This window comes from Pelodiscus sinensis, chromosome 5 (genome assembly GCF_052426305.1).
Source record: "Pelodiscus sinensis isolate ZL-2025 chromosome 5, ASM5242630v1, whole genome shotgun sequence".
Classification (NCBI taxonomy): domain Eukaryota; kingdom Metazoa; phylum Chordata; order Testudines; family Trionychidae; genus Pelodiscus; species Pelodiscus sinensis.
This window is the reverse complement of record NC_143056.1, coordinates 46,328,044-46,350,615: the sequence shown is the minus strand read 5'-3', so window position 1 is coordinate 46,350,615 and position 22,572 is coordinate 46,328,044. Positions and strand designations below refer to the sequence as shown.

At 40.8% G+C, this 22,572-nt stretch overlaps 1 protein-coding gene across 4 annotated transcripts in view; it reads left to right on the top strand.

Moving 5' to 3' along the window:
• Nucleotides 1–22,572, top strand: part of MIPOL1 (mirror-image polydactyly 1) — a 303,297-nt gene that overhangs the window by 239,214 nt on the left and 41,511 nt on the right. The gene's annotated exons all lie outside the window — the stretch shown is intronic.

Here is a 22,572-nt window from a genome sequence, read left to right as displayed (position 1 = left end):
GTTAATAAGCAGAGGTTCACTTATCCCAGTTTTTCAATTAACAGAAATGTCAGAGTTGCCATGTCCAGTGTTGGAGTCATAGACCACTGCAATTTGGAATGCTTTTATTCTGCCAGTGCTTTTTAGACAGCTAGCTGCTAGCACCCAAAAGGGTTAATATATGTTCCAAAAAAGATCTGATATGGGGACTCGACCTGTCATTAATCAATAAAAATGTAGGAGGTAAAAATCATAACTTTGGAAGTCAGTGAGGATGTTGGCTTGCTCTGAGCAGTTGTTTTAGATTTAATAGCATGAAGTCCAATGTATTTTAAGGCTTTCTTCTTGCTGCTGTTTTAAAAGGGCTTTTAAAATGGAGTTTCCAGCAGATCTGACTGTAAAACCATATTTTTCAACTTGGATATGTAAAATTAGGCACCTAACTCTGTGTTTAAGAACTAATGCCTGGTCTACATGTAAAATTTAGATCTAAAATTCATATCCTGAGTGATGTAGGTAATCTGGCCAAAGCACTGGTGTAGACTGCACTAAGGTGACAGAAGAATTTGTCAACCAACCTATCTATCGCCTCTTGAGGAGTTGAATGTACAATAGTGATGGAAAAACCTTTTCAGTCACTGTAGTAGGTGTCTGCACTACAGTACTACAGCTGTGTAACTGCGACTATGCCACTATAGCAATTGTAGTGTAGAAATATCCTTGGTAAGAAGCCGGTGGCCTAATTTTCAAAGGTGCTGATTTAAACGTGAGCTGCAAGTGTATCTCTGAAAAACCAGCTGCTCATTTAGGTACCAAATTAGGCGCGTAGGTTTGAACATTTTGAGCTCATTTTGCTCAAAGCCTCATGAATGAGTTGATTGCAAGCACCCAAAACTCAGACTGTGTGCTTAATTCCATGATGCTAACATGTCATAAACATAGCCCAAAACTTCTAGAAATCATTATCATATTTTTACAGTGTCCACAAATGTTCTAGATGCTTGCCATATTGTCAACATATGAGAGTCAGTTTTCAAAGCAACACACAGAGATACAGTGATTTAACTCATGATTTCAGGAGTCACATAGCTAAATCACTCTGAAGGCTGAAAATGTAACTATAGAGCCCAGTATCACACTAAAGTTCCGTTATTCACTTCAGAAACTGAATTGGAGCCATAAAGTCTAGATTATGCAAATAATTTTGAACACCAAATTTACCTGGTGCTATGTCATGTCTGAAGGCCAGTTTGATTTTATTTACCCTTCTCTTGTCTACCTGAGAGTTATGTAAGAAGCCAGTTGGGGGCTTATTTGAATACAAACAATCTGTAACCTTTTCATCTCAAAGTGATTTAGTAGCAGTAAATCGCTCTTTAATGTGATATTAAAGCACCCAGGGTTTCTGTTTTTTTCTTTGGTAACAGTGCTAGAGAAATTTGTTTTCATGGTTTTAAAACAGCAGAAGTTTGTCCCAGAAGGTTCCATTTTCCCCACAGTTTTTACAGTGGTCTGGATGTATTTATTCTCTCAAGCCCTTCAAATTTTTAAAACCATTTGTGGCCCACTGCTAATGAATATAAAAATAAAAGGAACAACCTTAGAATAACATTAACGTTTTGACATAACACCAACAGAAGCAAGAGTCAGAGTGATCCCATTAGCTCAATGTGATCCCATTAGCTGAATTGTTCAGTCTGGCTTCTTTCATCTAAGGGATAGTTCTCACATTCCATTTGTCAGTACTTGATGAGGCAGGCTGCTGAAATTCTTCTCCACACCATAGTTACTTTGAGAATTGCATACACTGCTTCTCTTTTCCTTGATCTCCCTGTTGAGATTTGTCAGTGTCATGCCCCAAATTTAGCAGCCAACCACTTTTACTTATTGTAAAACAAATTGTGGCATATTACTCTTATTCTGGCCAATTTATATCTATGGACTCTAGATTCTTTTGGCCAGACTGATTGTTCAAGAGATGTGACCAATATTTTTTTCATCTGCTGCATAGTATCTGTGCATTGTGTACATCAGGTCTTTTGTATTCCATATAAAGAATCCTGTCATCTGCTCTGCTGTGACAGATGGCTCCCGAACCAGGTTACCTTCATCCTGAAAAATGTAAGAGCTCTGGGCATACTGGTTGTTCATCCTCTGCTTTTTGGATTCTGTTTGTGAGCTGTTTTCTTTTCCAAAGTTTTAGATGGTGTTAAAGATTCAACTTTTTATTTTCCCTGGGGTGAGCTGCATGGATCACAGACCAGGAGACAATGATGAAAGCACAGGGACACAGCCAAAATGCTGTTGACTAGTACCAGTTTATAGCCATGCTTTCCTTCCCCTGTAAATGCATACACTCATCTTAGACCATATCCATAGCCTATTGAAGTCAGTAGGAGTCTTTCCACTGACTTCGATCAGCTTTTCAGCACTATGTGGTATTTGATAGTATGTAAAGCTCAGGGGCCATTTGAAATAGCAGCCACTTAAGTAAGTTCACAGTTGAAGCAGGAGGGAGAAAGTCAAGATGGTGATCACAGTGTTGTAATTTTAAGTGTAATATATCATGAATAACTAAGGAAAAATAAAAGGGTTCTCAGCTTTCCATTGGTGTGTAGCATTGATTTCTCTGGTGGCTCCCAAAATAACATACTCTACATCAGGGATGATGATGTAAGCATAATTGTAAGCAAGTAGTCGACTACCTGATAGGTCTAAGCTTATTGAGAGTCAACTACTCGCTCTCCTCTCCCCCGCTGCCTCTGTATCAGAGGCAGCAACGGGAGGGAACAGGAGCCAGTGCTGGGGGGAAACAGATTAAAAGCCAGTCCCTCCACCCCCGTATCGTCTCCATGGTGCCATCTGTTCCTCCTCACTGCGCTGTTTCTTCTATCAGAGGCAGCAGTGGGGTGGGGCGGTAGAGGTGGCTGCCGCGAAGTAGCCTCTGCCCATGGTGGGCCTGGACAGCTCTTACTACATTTAAAATGCAGAGCTGCAGTGGTCCCAGCTCTGTCCTGGCTTGTGCTGTTTGAGGACCTATCCCCGCTGTGGCTCTGCAGTTTAAATGTAGTAGGAGCCAGGCTGCCTGCACATCCAGCTCCTACTACATTTAAACTGCAGCGCCACAGTGGGGGTAGCTCCTGGACCAGCATAAGCTGGTACAGAGCACCTTCCCTTATTTACTAATGGTGTAGTCGATAACTACACAATTAGTCAATTACCCACTTCTTAACATCCTTATTTTAAATTAGTCATCAGTTCCTCTGACCAGACAAAATATAGGTCATTTACTATGCAGGTCAACATTTTAAATACCTGAGCCCATCTTTAAGTCCTTGAAATAGCATTTCATGTCTAGAGCGTTTGTGTAAAGTGGTATGTGGAACTTTAAACACACCAACAGACTCTTTGCTTAGGCTGAGCGCTGTAAATAAAACTCACTGAGGCTACGCTTTACTGAACATAAGAATGGCCATACTGGATCAGACCAAAGGTGGCCAATACCAGATGCCCCAGAGGGAGGGATCACAACAGGTAATCCTCATGTGATCCCTTCCACTTCCAGACAAACAGAGGCTAGGGACACCATTCCTACCCATCCAGGCTAATAGCCATTGATGGACACATTAGGCCTGTTCAGAGTTGTTCAGTAGTCATCCCAGTACTAATCACACCCAGGAAATCTCCGGTTGGGCATCCAGAATCAGAGGCAACTTTTGAAAATATTGTTCTTTATCTCTTTGCATCTCAATAATGGGACATCCATCTTCAGAAACTACTGTGAGGGCACAGTAATGTAAGTATTAATTATAAGACTCCCTGCTACAATTTAGGCAGGGGTAAGAAAAGTATTCTATGGTGGCTCTTGCTCTGCATCCAGTTTTCCACAATTGATGCACTGTGAAAGACCAATTACTACATGCAGTGCTTAGTGACCAACAGGTCCTCTGGTTTTTTCTAGATTAGTCTCAAGATACAAATTTCAATCAAAGGATGGGAGGTGTCAGCTCACCATCATACATATGGGAGGGCTTATGGCATCCAGCAGTTGGACTGAGAATTTATTCCCAGATATGTCTAATATTTCTTCTACATACAGACAAGGAGTGTTTGGAACCATCCCATTTGAAATACAGTGTTGTTCTGAGATAGAGAAAGAACATCTGCAGTCTGAATAGGTGAGCCCTATTATTGTATAAGTGCCAGACTGGAAAGTATTCATGGTCAGTGCATGAACATATGTAGCACTTGGTTTATGTAGATAGATGGTTCTTTTTCTTTTCCAAGTAGTGTGATAGGACATTATTGGGGAAAAAATGATTTGAGAGGAGAGGTTGAACCTGCCAATGTTGATGGAGGTGGATTTGAAAACCAGTTTAGCATGGGATGGCTAGACGAGAAATAAAAAACTTGTAAAATGAGTAGGTTACTGCAGAGTAATACTTGCTGGGACAAAACAGGCAAATTGTTTTTAGGTTTAAAGATCCTGAACTTACATATTTAAGTAAATATGTATAAATTGAAAACAAAATGCTATCAATGTCATGGTTCTACTTTTGGGGATTATTGTAGAGGAGTTTTATTGTAGAGGACTTTATTTGAATAAAACAAATGGTCTGGTAGCACTTTATAGACTAACAAAACATGTAGAGCTTTCTTGGGCATAGCCCACTTCTTCAGATGACCGGAGTTATGATGAGTTCAGGATGTGCAGACCCAAAATAAATAGGAGGGGGGAGGGAAAAAAAGGAGGGAGTGGGAGACAGGGAGCTATTGGGAATCAGTAAGTATCTGAAGATTGGGTAGTTAAAATTAAGCAGATAAGAATCAAAGTCAATTGATAGTATCCTTCCTGACAAGAGTCTACACAAAGAGCAGTTTGCACTTTCAATGGCTGTTGAGTAGGTAGTGCCCCAACCAACTTTCATCATGATTGAGTCCATTAGCATGTAAATTGAAGTTGTGGATGAACTCCACAAATTCCAATGTTTCTCTGTGTATCTGGCTAGTAGAATTGGTTTGTGACAAGACAGCCACTTGAAGAGCTTTTAAACAGTGATTACAAAGATTAAAGTGTTCCCCAATAGGTTTCTGTATGTTCCCTTTACGTATATCTGATTTGTGTCCATTGATTCTTTCCCACAGAGATTGTCCAGTTTGTCCAATATATATAGCAGTGGGGCATTGCTGGCATTTGATGGCATAGATCAAATTATTGGATGTGCAGTCAAATGACCTTTTGATTTGGTAGTTTGTTGTTGGCTCCAGTGATGAATTTACTAGTATAGATATGTGGACAGAGTTGGCATTGTTTTTGGTTGCAAGGCTGGGTTCCTGGTGCTTATGATGTGGTTGTGTGGCATGGTTACCGGAAATAATTCGTTTCAGGTGGGGGGTTTTCTGTAAGCGAGAATAGGCTTTTCTCCCAAGGCCTCTGAGAGTGAGGGATCATGTTCCAAGATGGGTTGTAGATTTCATATAATGTGCTGGAGGGGTCTGAATTGTGGACTGTAGGTAATAACAAGTGGAGTTCTGTTATTTTCTCTTTTGGGTCTGTCTTGAAGTAGTACATGTCATGCCTGGGTACTTTTTTGGCTCTGTCAATTTGTTTTTTCACTTCTCCAGATGGGTATTTCAGTTTTAGGAATGCTCTGTAAAGATCCTGTAGGTGATTATCTCTGTCTGTGGGGTCGGAGCAAATCCGCGTGTATCTTAGGGCTTGGCTGTATACAATAGATTGAGAAATGTGTCTGGGATGGAAGCTGGAGGTATGAAGGTAAGTGTAACGGTCGGTTGGTTTCTGGTATAGGGTCGTGAAAATTTGCCCATTATTTAACTGTACTATAGTGTCCAGGAAGTGGATTTCTCATGTGGACTAGTCCAGGCTGAGTTTGATCTTGGGATGGAAGTTGTTGAAATCCATGTGAAATTCTTCAAGAGTCTCTTTCCCGTGGGTCCATATGATAAAGATGTCATCGATGTAGCATAAGTAAAGTAGGAGCGTTAGGGGGCAAGAGCTGAGGAAACGTTGTTCAAGGTCAGCCATAAAGATATTGGCATATTGTGGTGCCAGACAAGTACCCCTGGCCGGGCCGCTGACTTGGAGATAGAAATTGTCTCTGAATTGTAAGTAGTTGTGGGTGAGGACAAAGTCTCAGAGCTCTGTAATCAGGTGTGCAGTGTTGTTATCAGGGTGGTGTTCCTGAAGGCCTTTAATCCATCTTCATGTGAAATGTTGGTGTAAAGGGCTTCTACATCCATGGTGGCCAGGATGGTATTTTCAGGAAGATTACTGATGTTTTGAAGTTTCCTCAGGAAGTCAATGGTGTTGCGGAGATAGCGAGAAGTGCTGGTAGCATAGGGTCTGAGGAGGGAGTTGATATAGCCAGATAATCCTGTGGTGAGTGTGCCAATGCTTGAGATGATGGGCCATCCAGGATTACCAGGTTTGTGTATTTTGGGTAGCAGATAGAAAGTTCCTGGTCGGGAATTATGGGGGGTGTTAGCGTAAATTTGTTCCTGAGCAGCATCAGGGAGTTTCATGAGCAGTTTTTTCATGGTTTTTTTGGCATTCCTTAGTGGAGTCACAGGAGAGAGGCCTGTACAATCTGGTATTAATGAGTTGTCTGTTCGCCTCCTGTTCATAATCTGTCCCATTCATGATGACTACAGTGCCTCCTTTGTCGGCCTCTTTGATTATTATGTTAGGATTGGTTTTGAGGCTGTGAATAGCATTGCATTCTGCATTAGGTTGTATGTTATATGTTGTTTGCTGATAATGTCAGGTCAAGCGTGTTTGCAGAAGCAGTCGATGTAGAAATCAAGACTTTTGTTATGTCCATTGATGGGGGTTCATATAGAAACCTTCCTCTTGTGGGATTGGCGGGGGGAACAGTGAGGTCAGTATGTTGTATATCGGTGTATTAGAAATATTCCTTCAGGCAAAGGCGGTGAAAATAGGATTCCAGATCCCCACAGAACTGAATCATATTTGTACATGTGGTGGGGCAGAAGGAGAGTCCGCGGGAAGGGAGATGAAGTGGTCCTTGTAGGTGGTTTGTTGAATAGTCTGGAAAAGGTGAAATGTGTGTGGAGGCTTGTTTTTTTATGATAGTTTCTAATGTAGAGAGCTTCTCCTTGATTTTTTGTTGTAGAGAATGCTGATAAGGTGGTTCCTTATTTTTTTTGCGAGTGTGTGGCATAATCGCTGGCTTTAATCCATAGGGTATGTAGATTGTAGTGGGTTTTTCACCCTTAGGCCGTTAGGGATGATGTCCATCTCTTTGCATTTGGAAAGGAAGATGATGTCAGTTTGGATATCTGTGAGTTTTATGGACATTTATTTCTGAATTGGATGCACAAGCAATATAATCAAGTATTTATAAATATCCAAATATAATTACTGCTGATGAAATAAGTACACAGTTTAACAAAGTTATGTCAACCATTTATTCACTGTAAAAGTAAATCCTACTTAAAGGTAAATTTGCTAAGCTTTTTCCTCTAGGGGCATCGTAGGCATTTCTGAGTCATACTTTATCTTTGTGGCAACCTCTCCTCTGTAATAGCTTTTAGTACAAGTTATTACAATTCTTTTTGCATAAAATAGGTCATATGAAGTTCAGCAGTAGGTGGGGCAGCCATAGTGGATTGGGGGACAGTCTTAATAGATCCATTTCATTAATTAAGTCATGCATTTTTTTATTAACAAAACCTGTATTTCAGGTTTAGCTAGCTGGGAACTGTTCTCATGATTATCTTTGACAGAAGGAATATTGTGAAAATAAGGAATTGCTATACATGTTTTAACTCCTGACTGAACAGAGGAATGACACCAATTCACCCACTATCCATAAAACAATAACTTAGGGGAATGTTATCAACTTGATTCATGAGCTCTGAGCTGTGCACCTCCCCTTAGTATAAGAGGCCTGCACAAGAGTTCGAAATACGCCCTTAGAGGAATTATGTCACAGACATTGCTTGGCTGCTAGGGGGTAAATTAGGTTAATGTCAGATGCCAAGCATTTAGATTTTTAGTGGTTCTTATTCCTGAAATAATTGTTTCATATTGACCCTCTTTTTGGATTTTTTAAATGCTTTTAGAAGCATCAGAATTGTTCCTTTTAGTCTGGTGTCCATGTACTAACTGTGGCCATTCATGAAAGATTAAGGCAAGGAGTAGAGTTTTCCATAATGCATCTAATTGTATTATACCCAGGGCCCAGCCAAAAGAGATCTGCTATTGGAGACAGTAGCTTGAAACAGGATGATAGCTCTCCTCCCAGTAGGCCAGGAGAAAGGAGAGCTGTAGGGGAGTGCAAGCCAAGGGGAGGAAGAGCGCTTTTAGCAGAGATGGGGAGTTGTGCTCAACCCCTCTTCCCATTCCCTGCCCCTTTCCTCCTGCTTCCTCCTTATTTTAGTCTCCTAGACCTACAAGACTTAAAGGATTGTAATTCTATCCAAGCTCATCTGACTTAATGTGATGTTTGCCTCAGGAATATTCTGCCACAGTGATTTCCACAGGCTAAAGCAAATTCAGATCCTGGAGAGAGATGCAAAGGACCTGTGTTCTTCCCTTTAAAAAGGGAGAACTTTAACTCTGGCTGACCAAATGAGCCTGATAAGAAACCCATCTTCCTACTTCTGTTTTAGCTGTAATGGTAAAACAAGTGGCCTGTGATATGATTTCAGTTGTACATCTGGCGTGGTTTTATAATTCTAAAAAAGAAAAGCAAAATCCTAATTCAAAAGGTGTACATTTTAAGGTACAGTTGCCAGGCATCCCGTTTTCAACTAGAATACCTGGTTGTAAAGAGATCCTACCAGCTCCAGTCAGCACCTCAGGCTGTTAATACTCTGGTTGGCAGTGCTATAGGTGCTAAGATAGGCTGGTCCCAACGTGCCTGGCGCCAAGCTATGCCTGGGAATTATGGCCAGTGGGAGCTTCATGAGTGTGTCTGTGGTAAGGAGCAGCGCATAGAGCCTCATGATCCCCTGCCTAGGAGCTGGATCTGCCAGCTGCTTCCTAGGCACAGCACAGAGTCAGGACAAGCAAGGAGCCTGCCTTAACCCCTCTGTGCCTTCTGACCAGAAGCCACTTGAGGTAACCCTGCACCCCAAACCTGAGCGTCAACCCCATGGTCCAAAGCCGGAGACTCCTCCTGTTCCCCAACACTCTTCCCTGGCACTCTGAATACCTTGGCCCCGCCCCACAGCCTCCAGCCCAGAGTCCCCTCCCACACTTCAACATCTCATGTCTGGCCCCATCTCAGAACCCACACACCTGATTAAAGCCTTCTCTCCCTCCCACATCACAAGAGTGAGCCACTAAAGGAGGGTGGAGTGTAGTGAGCAGAGGGGCAGAACCTCAGGGAAGGGGCAGACTAGGGTGTTTGATTTATGCAAATAAAAAGTTGGCAGCCCTATTTTAGGTGATGTTCATACTTTGCTTTTTCCCTTGTCCTTTCCCAAAAGAACTGCAGTGCATGCTATGTTGGCTAGATTGCAGAGGGATCCTACATTCAACTTCCTTGTCATATTCTCCCAAAATAATTAGCCATTTGTTTAAGGCAATGAACAAGCTTCCTTAAATTTTATTTTATCTGCAGGTTATGGAGAAGTGACCTACAGTTTTTCATCAGAATCCTTCCTCATTAAGTACATATAGTATGTCTTCCTCTTAACTCAGACCTGCTTACAGTACATTACAGCATAGGTTTTTCCCCACATCATTTAAATAGCTCAATAGTCAGACTCAGCAGGAAAAAAAAGAGAAAAGAAATGAGAGCAACTGACTTATAAGCTCCAGGATACAAAATCTGTTTTCAGTCCCCTTCCAACATTTACTTCCTGGTGTCAGCTGCTGCTGCTGCTCCTTTGATTTTCTCAAGCAGTGGCAGGCTGAGTTCATATCCTGTAAGCTACATTTGAGTGCCTTAGGCCCAGATCCTAAAGTGAATTTGATCTTCAGGTCTTCTCATTGTTAATAATAAATTGTACTATAGTATCTCCTAAAAGCCCCAGCCACAGTCAGGGCCCTCATATGCTAGGTGCTGTGCATATACACAGGAAGAGACCGTGCTTGCCTCAGAAGCTTATAATCTACATGAGCCAGACAGATGACATGTGAGAGAAAGGAAATGTTATTCCTCATTTCAAGAAGAAAAACTCAACCCCAAAGAGTCTGTGGCTTGTCCAGAATGACATGGAAGGCTTGTGGCAGAACCAGGAATTAAACACACATCTCTTGAGTCCTCCTCCCTCACTTCAACCACAAGACCTTTCTCCCTCCCCAGGTCTTCAAATAAGTGTTCAGGGGATTGGCCCAGACAAGCCTGCCAATTGTCTCAGTAATTGCTGATATGTTGATGAATCGACTTTTAACAAATTAGATTTCCCATGGATTTCCCGCTCTTTCATCACTCTGAGCTGGTATTTCCGCTGTCTTTGTTTCATGGGTCTATATGTCGATTTAACGGAGCTACTTCTATGAGCAAAAGTTTGGCGGGGCAGGCCCTTAGTAAAATATATGGATTACAATGCAGTTGATCTTCATTGCATGCCTTTGGACAGGGGATTCTTCTAAGGGCTTGTCTGCACTACTACTTAAGTTGATTAATTTATGTTGCTTAGAGGTATAAAAAAGCCACCCAGATCAGTGTAAGTTACATCAACGTAAAGCAGTGTCTACAGCATGTTGTGTCAGCCAAAGATGTTCTCTCACCAGCATAGCTTCTGCCTCTCATTGAGGTGGAGTAATCACATCAATGAGAGAACTCTCCCATTGACTTAGCATGTCTTGATCAGATGCATTATATCAGTGCAGCATGGCAGTGAAGATAAACCCTCAGAAACAGTCCACACAGCCTGTTATCAGAACTTTCTGTATCTTTGGGACCCGATTTTATTGATAGAGCTGAGTGAAAAAAGGTGTGGAGGGGGGGAATTGGGAAAAAACACCAACATTTCAAAGTTATTTTTGTTTTGAAGGATTCAGAACAGACACTTATTGTTGGGAGATTTTGTTTTTACTGAAAACATTAACATTATTATCAAAGGGTTTTCTGTAAATGAAGTACTCCTGTAACATCTTCAGTAACGCTTCTGATGAAATGCCATGCAGAGCATTTTAAAAACCATTTTAGTGAAAAAGTCCATTGAGACCCTGTTTCTGGGATGCTCAGCCCACTCACTGATCCTCTCTGCCTCAAACTCAGTATCTCTTGAGGCAGCCTAGCTTCGAAGAATGTTTCCCTCTTTTTTTATTCTCTCCATCTGGAGAGACTCCTGCCATCCCCCTTTCAGGATTGATGTTGCTAGAAAGCAGTGCTAGAAACCAGTCCAATCCACAGCAAGTACATTGCTCCTTCAGTGTCAGATTTAGCCACCCCAGTGGCTAAATACCCAAACCATGATATCCATCATTTCATTATTGACAAATATTTTCTTTGACTTGATCTATAACAATAATAATGTATTAACTGCAAAGCATTCAATGACAATGATTTCCTTTCTACAATTAGTCATTCATTGCTATTTAATGTCCCACACTTTGTTATTGCTTGATTAATTTATAGTTTTTATTATTTTATTAATATTGTTTTCTTCCTTGGTTATTATTTATTTAGAATCTCTGGGGTGCATGATTATACTGGAATAATTCCAAAATATAATGAATTAATATTTTTTTTTATCTGTTGAACAGCGAGGGTTGAACTGGTGTCTGGTTTTCGACTTGAATGCCCAGTTGTAAAGGAACCCCTGTGCCTCTGATCAGTGCCACTGACCTAGCCATTAAAAGTCCAGTTGGTGGTGCAGTGGAGCTAAGACAGGCTCCCCGCCTGCCGTTTGCTTCCCAGAAGTGGCAGCATATCCTTCCATCAGCTCATAGGACTAGCAACAGTCAGGGGCTTCTGCACACTCTACCCCCACGCTGCAAGTTCCGGTGCTGCAGCTCCCATTGGCTGGGAACCACGGCCAAAGGGAACTAGGATTGGTGCCTATGAACAGGGTAGCATGCAGAAAACCGGGCGGTGCTTCCACCAAGGAGCCTGAGGGGGGACATAATGCTGTTTGAGATAAGCGCCACCTGGAGCCTGCATCCCTGAGCCTGTGCCCTAGCCCTGAGCCCCTTCCCCCTTCTGAATCCCTTTGGCCCAACCCAGTGCACCCTTCTACCTACATCACTCCAGTCCCCGTCCCAGCCCCGATCCCTCTGCTGCACTCCAAACTCCTCCATCCCAGCATGGAGCCCCCACACCAACCCCCTCATCCCCAGACCACTCCAGAGTCTGCATCTCCAGTCACAGTCCTCACACATTCCCCTACCCTGGCCCTGATTCCCCCTCTTACCCTCTAAACCTCTCATCCCCAGCCACACCCCAGAGCCTTCATTCCCAGCTGGGGCCCTCATCCTGTCCCCTGCACCCTAACCCCCTGCCTCAGCGTGAGCCCCCTTCCACACGCTGAACCCCTCAGCTCCATCATAGAGCCCCCTTTTGCTCTCCAAAACCTCATCCACTGCCCCACATCAGAGCCCACACCCTTATCCAGAATCCTCGCCCCCACCCAAAACCCAATCGCCTGCCCTGGCACAGTGAAAATGACTGTGTGAGGGTGGGAAGAGCAATCAACAGAGAGAGAGGGGATGGACTAGGCAGGGGACAAGGACTTGGAGGGAGGCAGAGTAAGGGGTGGGGCAAAGGGATTAGGTTTATTGCTACTAGGACATCTAGAACCCTACAAACATCTTGCTCCTAGAACAGTGAAGAGGTGTTTTCTAAATATAAGGGCTCATGCTTCTTTAGTGTTACAGCATTGAAAATTTCAAAGCTGGAAGCATTTTCAGTGTTATATTCCACAGTGATTTTCCTAGAAAAAAACTAGTCTGCATTGATGAAATAGTGTCTTCAAACACACATAGGTTTACCCGATGGTCAGATCCTGAAATAGACAAATGTCTAAGACCTGGATCCTACATTATATAGCACATTGATGTTCCTGTGTAAACCCCTTTGAAATCAGCTGGGTACTGGGTAGGTGTACCAGTCAGCCCACACACTTATATTGTTTTAGGACTTAAGTGTTTATCTGCTTGAAAAATTATGTATGTGCTACTTGTATAGAGAAAAAACAACAAATGGAAGATTTCCTAATGAGATTCAATGGCTAAGGGCATTTCCAATTCAGGCAGGGTGGGGGGACATATCCACTGTATGGGATGGTGGTGGAAAATAAAAATATGCGGGTTCTAGGGCAGTTGTTCAAAACTGGATATTTTTGTCCCCTATATTGGATAAGAGATGAAAATACAGGAGTGTTCTAATTCTAGAGGGTCATGGAGATTCTATAACAAGTGAAACCTTGTCAGAGAACCTCAAGCGTGCACTTGTATAACAGGTTTTGAACAAGTCTGGTGCAGTATTTACTACTGCAGTATAAAGGGTTGGGTTGCTTGCTGTGTATTTGAAGCTGGCATTTTACCAAGGAAGTAAACTTTTTGATTTTTTCATTGTTATTTTGTGACAGCAAAGCTATTTTCATTATTTCACCACATGAAGTGAAACTCAATATTCTCTCTCCTAAGCACTGATTCAAATGCATTAATGTAAGTGCGTTTGCATGAGGATTGTATGGTGACAGCACAAATTATTTATGCAGAGAGAAGCAAGATAAAATTTCTTTTAAGAGTTCTTTAGCATATCAGTTTGATAACGGTCAAAACACCTTTACTGCCATTAAATATTTACCAAGACTTGGCTTTTGGAAGAGGGGCAGTTCAGTGCAGTGTGTTTGGCTCCATGCAATGCTATTGATTAGCTATCAGAAGGACATAGTTAATGAGTAACTTGAGGTATTACAGAACACTCCACATTCTTGTCAATTCTTTTCTCTGAAGATGACCTAAAATAAAGTCAGTTACAACTGGCATTCACCCTGCTACAGATTGCACAAGCGCACCTTCACTATGCACAAAAGGTTCAGGAGAATCAGTTGATCAGTGCTTAAGCAATCCTTGCTAGTGGTTGTTGTCATTGCTGTTGGACTTCAGAACTGAACATGTTTACATTTAATTAGAGAGGGCACGCGGTTTACTTCGCACAGTAGCTATCAATATCGAATCAGAATTGATTTCCGCTGTCTCTCCCAAATGACTATTTCCTTCAAACTAATTAAAAAAGGCCCATAACAATGACTCATACAGTTTTTAAAGCAAGGTAAACAGTATTCCCTGGAGATGAAAATAAAAGTAAATAGCACAGTGTGGTCATTAAGTTTAACTTTTTTAAAGTGATTCTGCCTGTGTTATAATACGTTCCAGTGTTATCAGATTGCTGATATATCATAAGTATCACTTTCAACTGAGTGGACACTTTACTGGGTACTTCAGTTTTCAGAGGCAGGATTCTTATTCCTTTCATGTTTATTATTCTTGCTGTTTAAGAAATACAGCATAGTGATATGATACCATAGACAGGCAACTCTTTTTCAGGGAGGGCTTGTACTATTTAAAAAAATAATCTTTAAAACTATTCATAAACATAGGGATGATTTTGTTTGTGCCCTTTATTTTTAATGTGCAACTCCTAAAAGCAAAGCTTATTTCCTCTGTATGTAGTTTCCATTTGATTTTCTTAGGGGGGTATTCAGATGTAAAGTCAAACAACCAAGATGGCACAGATTATTAAAGCCTCCAACCACATATGACATGGTGCTGGGCCCTGGCCAGCAAGAGAAGCAAGGTCCAAACGTGCAATTTGCTGTGCACTTTCAACATCCAGAAAAGTCAGTAAGAATTGAGGAGCCTTTGCACCCTAGGTGTTGCTACACTGCAGGGTTTAACTCAAAATAAGCTATACAAATTGAGCTATGTCAATTGCACAGCTTATTTCAAAATAGGGAGAGTCTACACAGCACTTATTTCAAAATGGAGCATTCTTCCTCCAACTTCCCTTATTCCTCGAACAATGAAGTTTACAGGAGTCAGAGTAAGAAGTCCTCCAGCCTGATAGTATTTCAACATTATTTCAAAATAACTGCCTGCGGACTACGTTATTTTGGAATAATGCTAGTTATTTCGAAATAATGTTGCAGTGTAAATGTGTGCCCTCAGAACACAGTTAATACCTCATTGGATGCAGCTCTGGGATTTGATCCTCACATCAGTGAAAAAGAGTTTGGAGAATCAGGCTCATCATAAGGATAAATAAAGGAGAGTAATATCTATTGCTTTTTTTATTTTCTACCAAGTTAAATTTGCATAAAAATATCTGTAATATTTTAAATATAATCAAGGGTTTTTTTAAAAAAATATGTTCAGTTTTTAGCAAAAATGTGAACTGCTTTTAAAACTGGTGTATTTAGACACACAAAATAAATATATTTTTTTAAAATAATGTTTTTAAACAATTGGGGGTTGATCCTCAAACCCATTCCAGATACTTTATGCTGCTATAAACCCTTGGCTTAGGCAAATTCTCCATTGACATGTAGCCAGTATAGCTGGCTTTACTCGATCCATTCACAAAGATTTCCTTATGTAGGGGGCAGTGACACTCTATGTTGGCCTCTAATAGTTCTAATTAATGCAGTGGCCTCCACAAGCCAGCTGAAGTTAACTTTCACTTAATGCTGGATTTTACCCATCAGCCTAAGCTCTGGTCTGATGCAGCTGTTAACTTAGCCCTTTATGTGTAAAATAATCAGGTTTATCTAGTAGATTGTAAATGTGAAAACATAGATACCATCATAAACATCTCTTTTAATTATTAAGGTAACTTTTAACGACTTGCCAATTGTACCTTCAATTAATAGATAAAGTTACTTCAGTATCTATTTAATGTGTTAAAGTTATTTAGTTACCCAAAATAATTGGCAGGTATTTAAGGATGACCAGACTGCACTAATTGTCAATAAATAGTAGATAAAAGGTAAAAAAAATTCTAGAACTTTTTATGGGGAAACAAAAACGATACTGCTCAAAGCCACTCTGCATATTGATACATTTTACCTAGTTTGAAAGGGTGTTTCAGAGATGCAACAGTAGCAACAGAGTCACATGTCTATGATGTAGCCTCAGTGGCACACAGAATGAACTTCCATCATAAACAGTCTCTTCTAAGTCTTTTCCTGTGGTAAGAGTCAGTATGGAAGGAATTGGCCTTCTGAAATCCCTGAAAATTACATATTCCAACCTCATTCATGGTCGGCTTCATGCTCTTTGTTCTATATACTTTCTATAGAAGTGTGCCCTGTGTAGGTTGGGCATGACTCCACCATTACAGTTGTCTTTTTCTCAATTGGTGCAAGACTGCAACATGCCTGGATTGTCTTGAGTTTCAAGGATGCACAAATATGATATGTCCCAATGTCTATACCAAACCCTGTACACAACTACCCAGTTGTTGTCATGGTTTTATTGGTCCCAGGATATTAGATAGGCAATGGTGGGTGAGGTAATGAGGTGAGGCTTTTATATGACCCATTTCTGGTGGTGAAGAGCTCTGTGTAAACTAAAAAGCTTGTCTCTTATCAGCAACATAACTTGGTCCAATTAACAATATTAACTCATCTACTTTCTCTCTGTACAATATCCTGTATACTTTGTTTCATATGAAGATTATGAACAGCCAGTTCTATGCTAATGTTCATCAGAAACATTCAGATTGCTCACAGAAAAATGTCGGTGTATAATGTAATAAATATCAATGGGCACCCACAACAATTGCAGTTACTAATCTGAAAACCAAAAATCCACAAATGTAGAAGCAAAGAAATATTAGATTATATGTAAGGGTGTCCACTGCAAATAATAGATACGTGCATGTGGAGGCTCTTTAAAATATATAACTAGTCTAATCATACACACACAGAAACAGAAATTAAGAATTAAGGCAGCAAATCCAGAATATCTTGTTCTGTGTTATATTGATGCTTTTACTGCACTCATCACCATAGGATCTGAGCGTCTCCAAGTAGTGCATTAAATAATGTGACCAACATCTGTCACATGTTTGTTCTCTCATTCTGTTCCCAAGGTTAGAAGTGTGTTCAGTCAAGCATTTTGCTTTGGTCTTTTAATATAATATATATAGCAACAGATAAGTGTGGCTATATTATTGAAGAAAGCAAGGTCAAAGAAATGTGCCTAGCACTTAGAACAGTAGGTGGTGAGGTTTATGATAGTCCTCTGTTGTTTTGGGGTCCATTCCACAGTGTGCAATTAACCCCCTTGAGGAGGCTGTCTCCTGCACAGAGAAACTTGATTCAGTATCCTACAGGAAGTTTGAAAATGGCGGTTGGCTTGCTCCGTTATGAGCTTGCTCAGGAGAAAAAGGTTTGACTCTGAAGAGTACTTAACTAGATTCAATGTGTCCAAGGAGGCTTTTCTTTCAATGTGGATTAGATTATTCACGTGAAGTAACTCATGTACTTGTAGAGGAAATCCTATTTTGCAGCCAAAATAGCTCAGATGCAGGTGCCTTATAGATTTCATAGGTTCAGGCCTGAAGAAATCTGACACCAGGTTGTCAAAGAAACGTATTCCCTTTGAGATACTATTCCCTCACCTCCTCAAATCCTACTTTGGTTAATCACTGGTTATCTCAAGGATTCTCTTCACCAAGTTCAAAATGCAAAAATGTTATAAATTCTGAAGAACATAAGAGATTTCAGGACTCATGAAGGCAACCAAATGCAACCAATGGAACAAAGGTAATGCATTGATGTAGCAAATAGGCTAGATAGTTGGCCATGAAACAGCAGTGCAAAAGTGCCCTAAAGCTGCCCTGTATGGGTAGTTGAAGATTCTCCAAAATCTGGTTTGGGGGTTGTTTGTGTGTGTTCTGATGACACGTAGGAGGCCCAAACATTGATCAGGACCCCTTTGTGCAGGACATTCCATAAACAAATAGGGAGGGTTACAGGGATATACTGGTTAAGTTGGGAAGGGGCACGGCCCAAGAACTGCTATACTCTAGTGGTTCCCAGCAAATGTAAGAGCCCCTTGGAGACTGTTTTAGCTGGTGCAAGTTAGAAGAGTCGTGATTCTGCTGTAACATTGAGGGCGAATAAGTCTTAGCTGTGCAGGTGGTTGGGGGGAGTGCACAGCTGGCATACAACTGTTTTTGAAACCTCCCCTCCCTATCTCGTTACAGTTCAGACAAGTCTTTTATTTGAAGCCATCACATCCAAGATCAGCCAGGAAAGAGATAGGTGTATGTGCTACAGCAGCCCAAGAGGCAGAAAGCTTTGATCCTTTCTCACTCTCAAACATTTTGGGTGTTGGAAAGAATTGTTCTTAAGACGTGGCCTCCTGTATATCATAGATCTATTAGGCTCCAGCTCCACGGGGCCTGCCATGAAGAGTGGTGCCCCAGCCCAGCCTGAGGGGGCCAATCTAGCCTTTCCCCCCACCTGCCCTTCTTTTAATTGATTAACCAGTTAAACAATATGTTAAATGGGATTTTAACCAGTTAAATGGGATTTTACATCCCTAAGATCTATACCATCAAAATGGTGTATCTGGGATTAATTTTCCTCTAAAATTATAAAGAAATGAATATTTTATTCAGTAAATACATAATTGTTGGAAAAGAATGAGCAACTACTACTATTCCCCTTTATTTGGCTCTAGTGAGGCCACATCTGGAGTATTGGGTCTAGTTCTGGGCCCCCCACTATTGAAACTATGTGGACACACTGGAGAGGGTCCAGCGGAGGGCAACCAAAATGATTAGTGGGCTGGAACACGTGACCTATGAGGACAGGCTGAGGGATTTGGGTTTGTTTAGTCTGCAGAAGAGAAGAGTGAGGTGGGATTTGATAGCAGCCTTCAACTTCCTGAAGGGAGGTTCCAAAGAGGATGGAGAGAGACTGTTCTCAGTAGTGACAGATGGCACAACGAGGAGCAATGGGCTCAAGTTACGGGGAGGGGGAGAGCTAGGTTGGATATTAGGAAAAACTATTTCACTAGGGCTGTGTCCAGACTCAGGGGTTTTTTCGGGAAAAGTAGCCTTTTTCCGAAAAAACTTCCCCTGGGTCCAGACTCAAGCCGCGTTTTTTCGAAATTAAATTGAAAGAACGCGGCTTTTCTTTCGATGGCGGTAAACCTCATTTCACGAGGAAGAACTCCTTCTTTCGAAAGTTCATCTTTCGAAAGAAGGCGTTCTTCAATGTAAATAGGGCTTCTTCGAAAGAGAGCATCCAGACTCACTGGATGCTTTCTTTCGAAAAAGCAAGCCGCTTTTTCGAAAGTTCAACGTGCAGTCTAGACGCTCTCTTTCGAAAGAGGCTCTTTCGAAAGTATCTTTCGAAAGAGCCTCTTTCGAAAGAGGCTTGCAGTCTAGACATAGCCTAGGAGGGTGGTGAAGTACTGGAATGGGTTACCTAGGAGGTGGTAGAATTTCCATCCCTAGAGGTTTTTAAGTCTCGGCTTGACAAAGCTTTGGCTGGGTTGATTTAGTTTTGGGCAGGGGGCTGGACTCAATGACCTCTTGAGGTCTCTTCCAGCCCTGGGATTCTATGATTCTATGTCAGTGGATGAGGTCATATATGGCCAAGCCTAGCAGTCAGAGTGTAATACAGGCTGAGTGGTCAGAGTCCAAAAGTCAGAGTCAAGGGGTGACTCAGAATCAAAATTAGGAACCAGGGTCAAGAATCACAGGCGAAGTCAAAGGATGAAGGCCAGACCTAAGGGTCAAGAAAAGAGTCAAAGTCAATAGTCAGAGCTAAGGGTTGGATCCAGATTACAGGAGTCGAGTCAGGCAGAAGCAAGGCTGGGCCAGGACTGGAATAAGACTGGGTTCATGGCAGGATCTGGGCTATAGCCATGGAGAAACAAATGAGGAGCAGGGTTTACAACAAGGTGAGCACAGGGAGCCCAGCTACCGCTGCTTCTGGGCTTAAGAACTGACCTGCTAGATGCAGTGTGGTCTGTCATCCTAAGTTATTAGGGTGTCAGGAATACTGAGAAGGCACAGCAGCTGGGTCTTACACTTGATACACTTATCTAAGGAGAGAAGGTTTTAATAAAACATAGGCTGAAGTGAAAAAAATGGGGCAATGAAAATAACTTACATGTATATACAATAGCCCTCTAGACTGGCTTGCAGTATATAACATGTCAGAATCACTTTATCCAGGACGAAAACACAGTCACCTCTGCAGTCAAACATGTAACCAAGAGCTTTAGACACAATATCTCTCGGCCAATATTTTCAAAGTGGGTGTCTAAAATTAAGCTCCCAAATCAATAGTTTGATATATAAATAAACAGCTTGATATTCCCGAGTGCTGAAAAACCCATTCACTCCCATCTAAGCCAAGGTGATGGTGAAGTTGGATGTTTAGCACTTTTTGAACACAGGTCACTTGTTTAGGTATCTAAATACTAAGTTAATCTACAGTGCAGTTAAAAACCTGCAGTTGGCCAGTGCCAGTTATAGGGCAGTTTAATTGTAGTGTAGCTATCCAGGCTTGGTCTGGAGCCAAATATCTATACCACAGCCCCTTAGCTTGAGCCCCAGAAGCCCAAGTCACCTGGCACAGAATAGCTGCAAGTGTCTCATCACAGTGTAGATATACCCTTAGGGGCTCAGCTTTTAGGCTCCCATTTTTGAAAATCTTGGCCAAAGAGTGTAAAAATGGAGCATCCTTAATTTGCAGCTTTTAGCACTACTTCCAAATGCTGCTGTTAACTTTTTCTAGTAGTGCTCAGTAGTTGCCCACTAGAATAAACCATCAATTCATACATTTTATATGATGGACTACTAATATGATTTTATTATTTTAATGCCTCTACTCTATGGATTTGTCATGTCCCTTCATAAATTATGGATATTTTCAAAATGTCGGGATTTAATTGAATAGATGCTTCATACCATTTGCAAACTACATCAGGTGCTATGTGTAATGACATACCCATGTTCTAACTTTTAACTTTTAGATTTCTATTAATTCATCAATATTTTACTTATACATGTATATTATAGTTTAATTTGTATGTGATTTTCTATAAAGCTTATCGGGGAGAGGGAATGTTTTCTGTATAAATGTAATAACAAAAAGTAAGGAAAATAAATACACCACTGCACACGAGCATCCTGGATGCAAGGTTTGACTGGAGTGTTTTATTCACCCTGCATTTCAGAGAAGAGAATAGGATAACACACTTGAAAGAATGGTTGATATTTTCATAGTCATCATTCTGATGTGACTTCGGATGATATTCATTGATATGGTAACAGCTTTTGTCAATTTCTAGTATACATACACTTTCCCATGACCAATTGTCTTTGTTGACAGACCATTCAATTTCAGTAGGCCCTCCCCAATGTGCTGGATAGACTGGATATAAAGCTTTGTGGGTGTTATAAGGAGCAAGCATATTTGTATAAAATATGTCATGTAAGGTGTCAATGAAAAAGTTATGATTTGCTGAATATGATTATCCTGTTTATATGCATGTATCATTTTTGTATCTGGAGTTATGAATATTGACTATACATTTCTCACATATGTAGAAGCAAAGAAATTTTAGATTATATGAAAGGGTGTGCATTGCAAATAACAGATACACATGTCTGGAGGCTCTTTAAAATGTATAACTAGTCTAATCATATGCACACAGAGAAATTCAGAATTAAGGCAGCAAATCCAGAATATCCTGTTCTGTGTTATATTGGTGCTTATACTGCACTCATCACCATAGTATCTGAGCATCTCCAAGTAGTGTATCCTAAATTAAGATATAAGCTATCTATTCATTATAACATTTTTGTTACTACCACTTTTATTGTAAATGTGCTTCCTGAATTTCTTCTACCTTTGCTCCCATTTCACACATAGATGAATGATGGAATGGAAAGTAGAAATGGAGTAGACCTTCTGTCTCATCCATTACCTGGTCAGTGCAAGGCATTCTCTATTTAGCATTTTACACAGGAATATGTCAAAGCACACTCCAGAACTTTTAGCACATGGTTGCAGGATTTACATGGCCAGTTAGTGCTCAGTAAGCTAGTGCACTGTAGATTCACACCCTGGTTTGTAATTTCCATGAGGCTATGGAATTGGCCCAGTGATTACCATCTGATGATAAGTAACATATTTCTGCCCAATAAACATTTTTAGGAACAGTTTATCCTTGCAAAAATATTACTACCTTATTTAAACCAAAATCAGGAAAGGATTTGAGATTGCTGACACTGAGGTTGCTTAGAGTTAAGCTAGCCTGTGCAAAATATATTTCAGAAAAGCACATTAATTTCATGATTTTGTTTTACTCCATTGTACTTTTACTCCCTTTGGACCATATTCTGATATCGTTACCCAAGTTGAGTAATAGTTTACTTCACAAGCAATCCCATTAAAGTCAGTGGGGCAACTGATGCTGTTCAAAATGAATTAAGGGCATCAGAATTTATTCCTCTGTTTCATTCTACTCACTTATTTCAATATTTAATGAGAAAACAGCTGAATCTTCCATTGCACAATCAATAATTCATGGTAATTAATTCAGTTTATTGTAAATCACACATCCAACTTTATTATGCAACCTGTAGAAAAGGTATGCTTAAATGTGGCACAGAT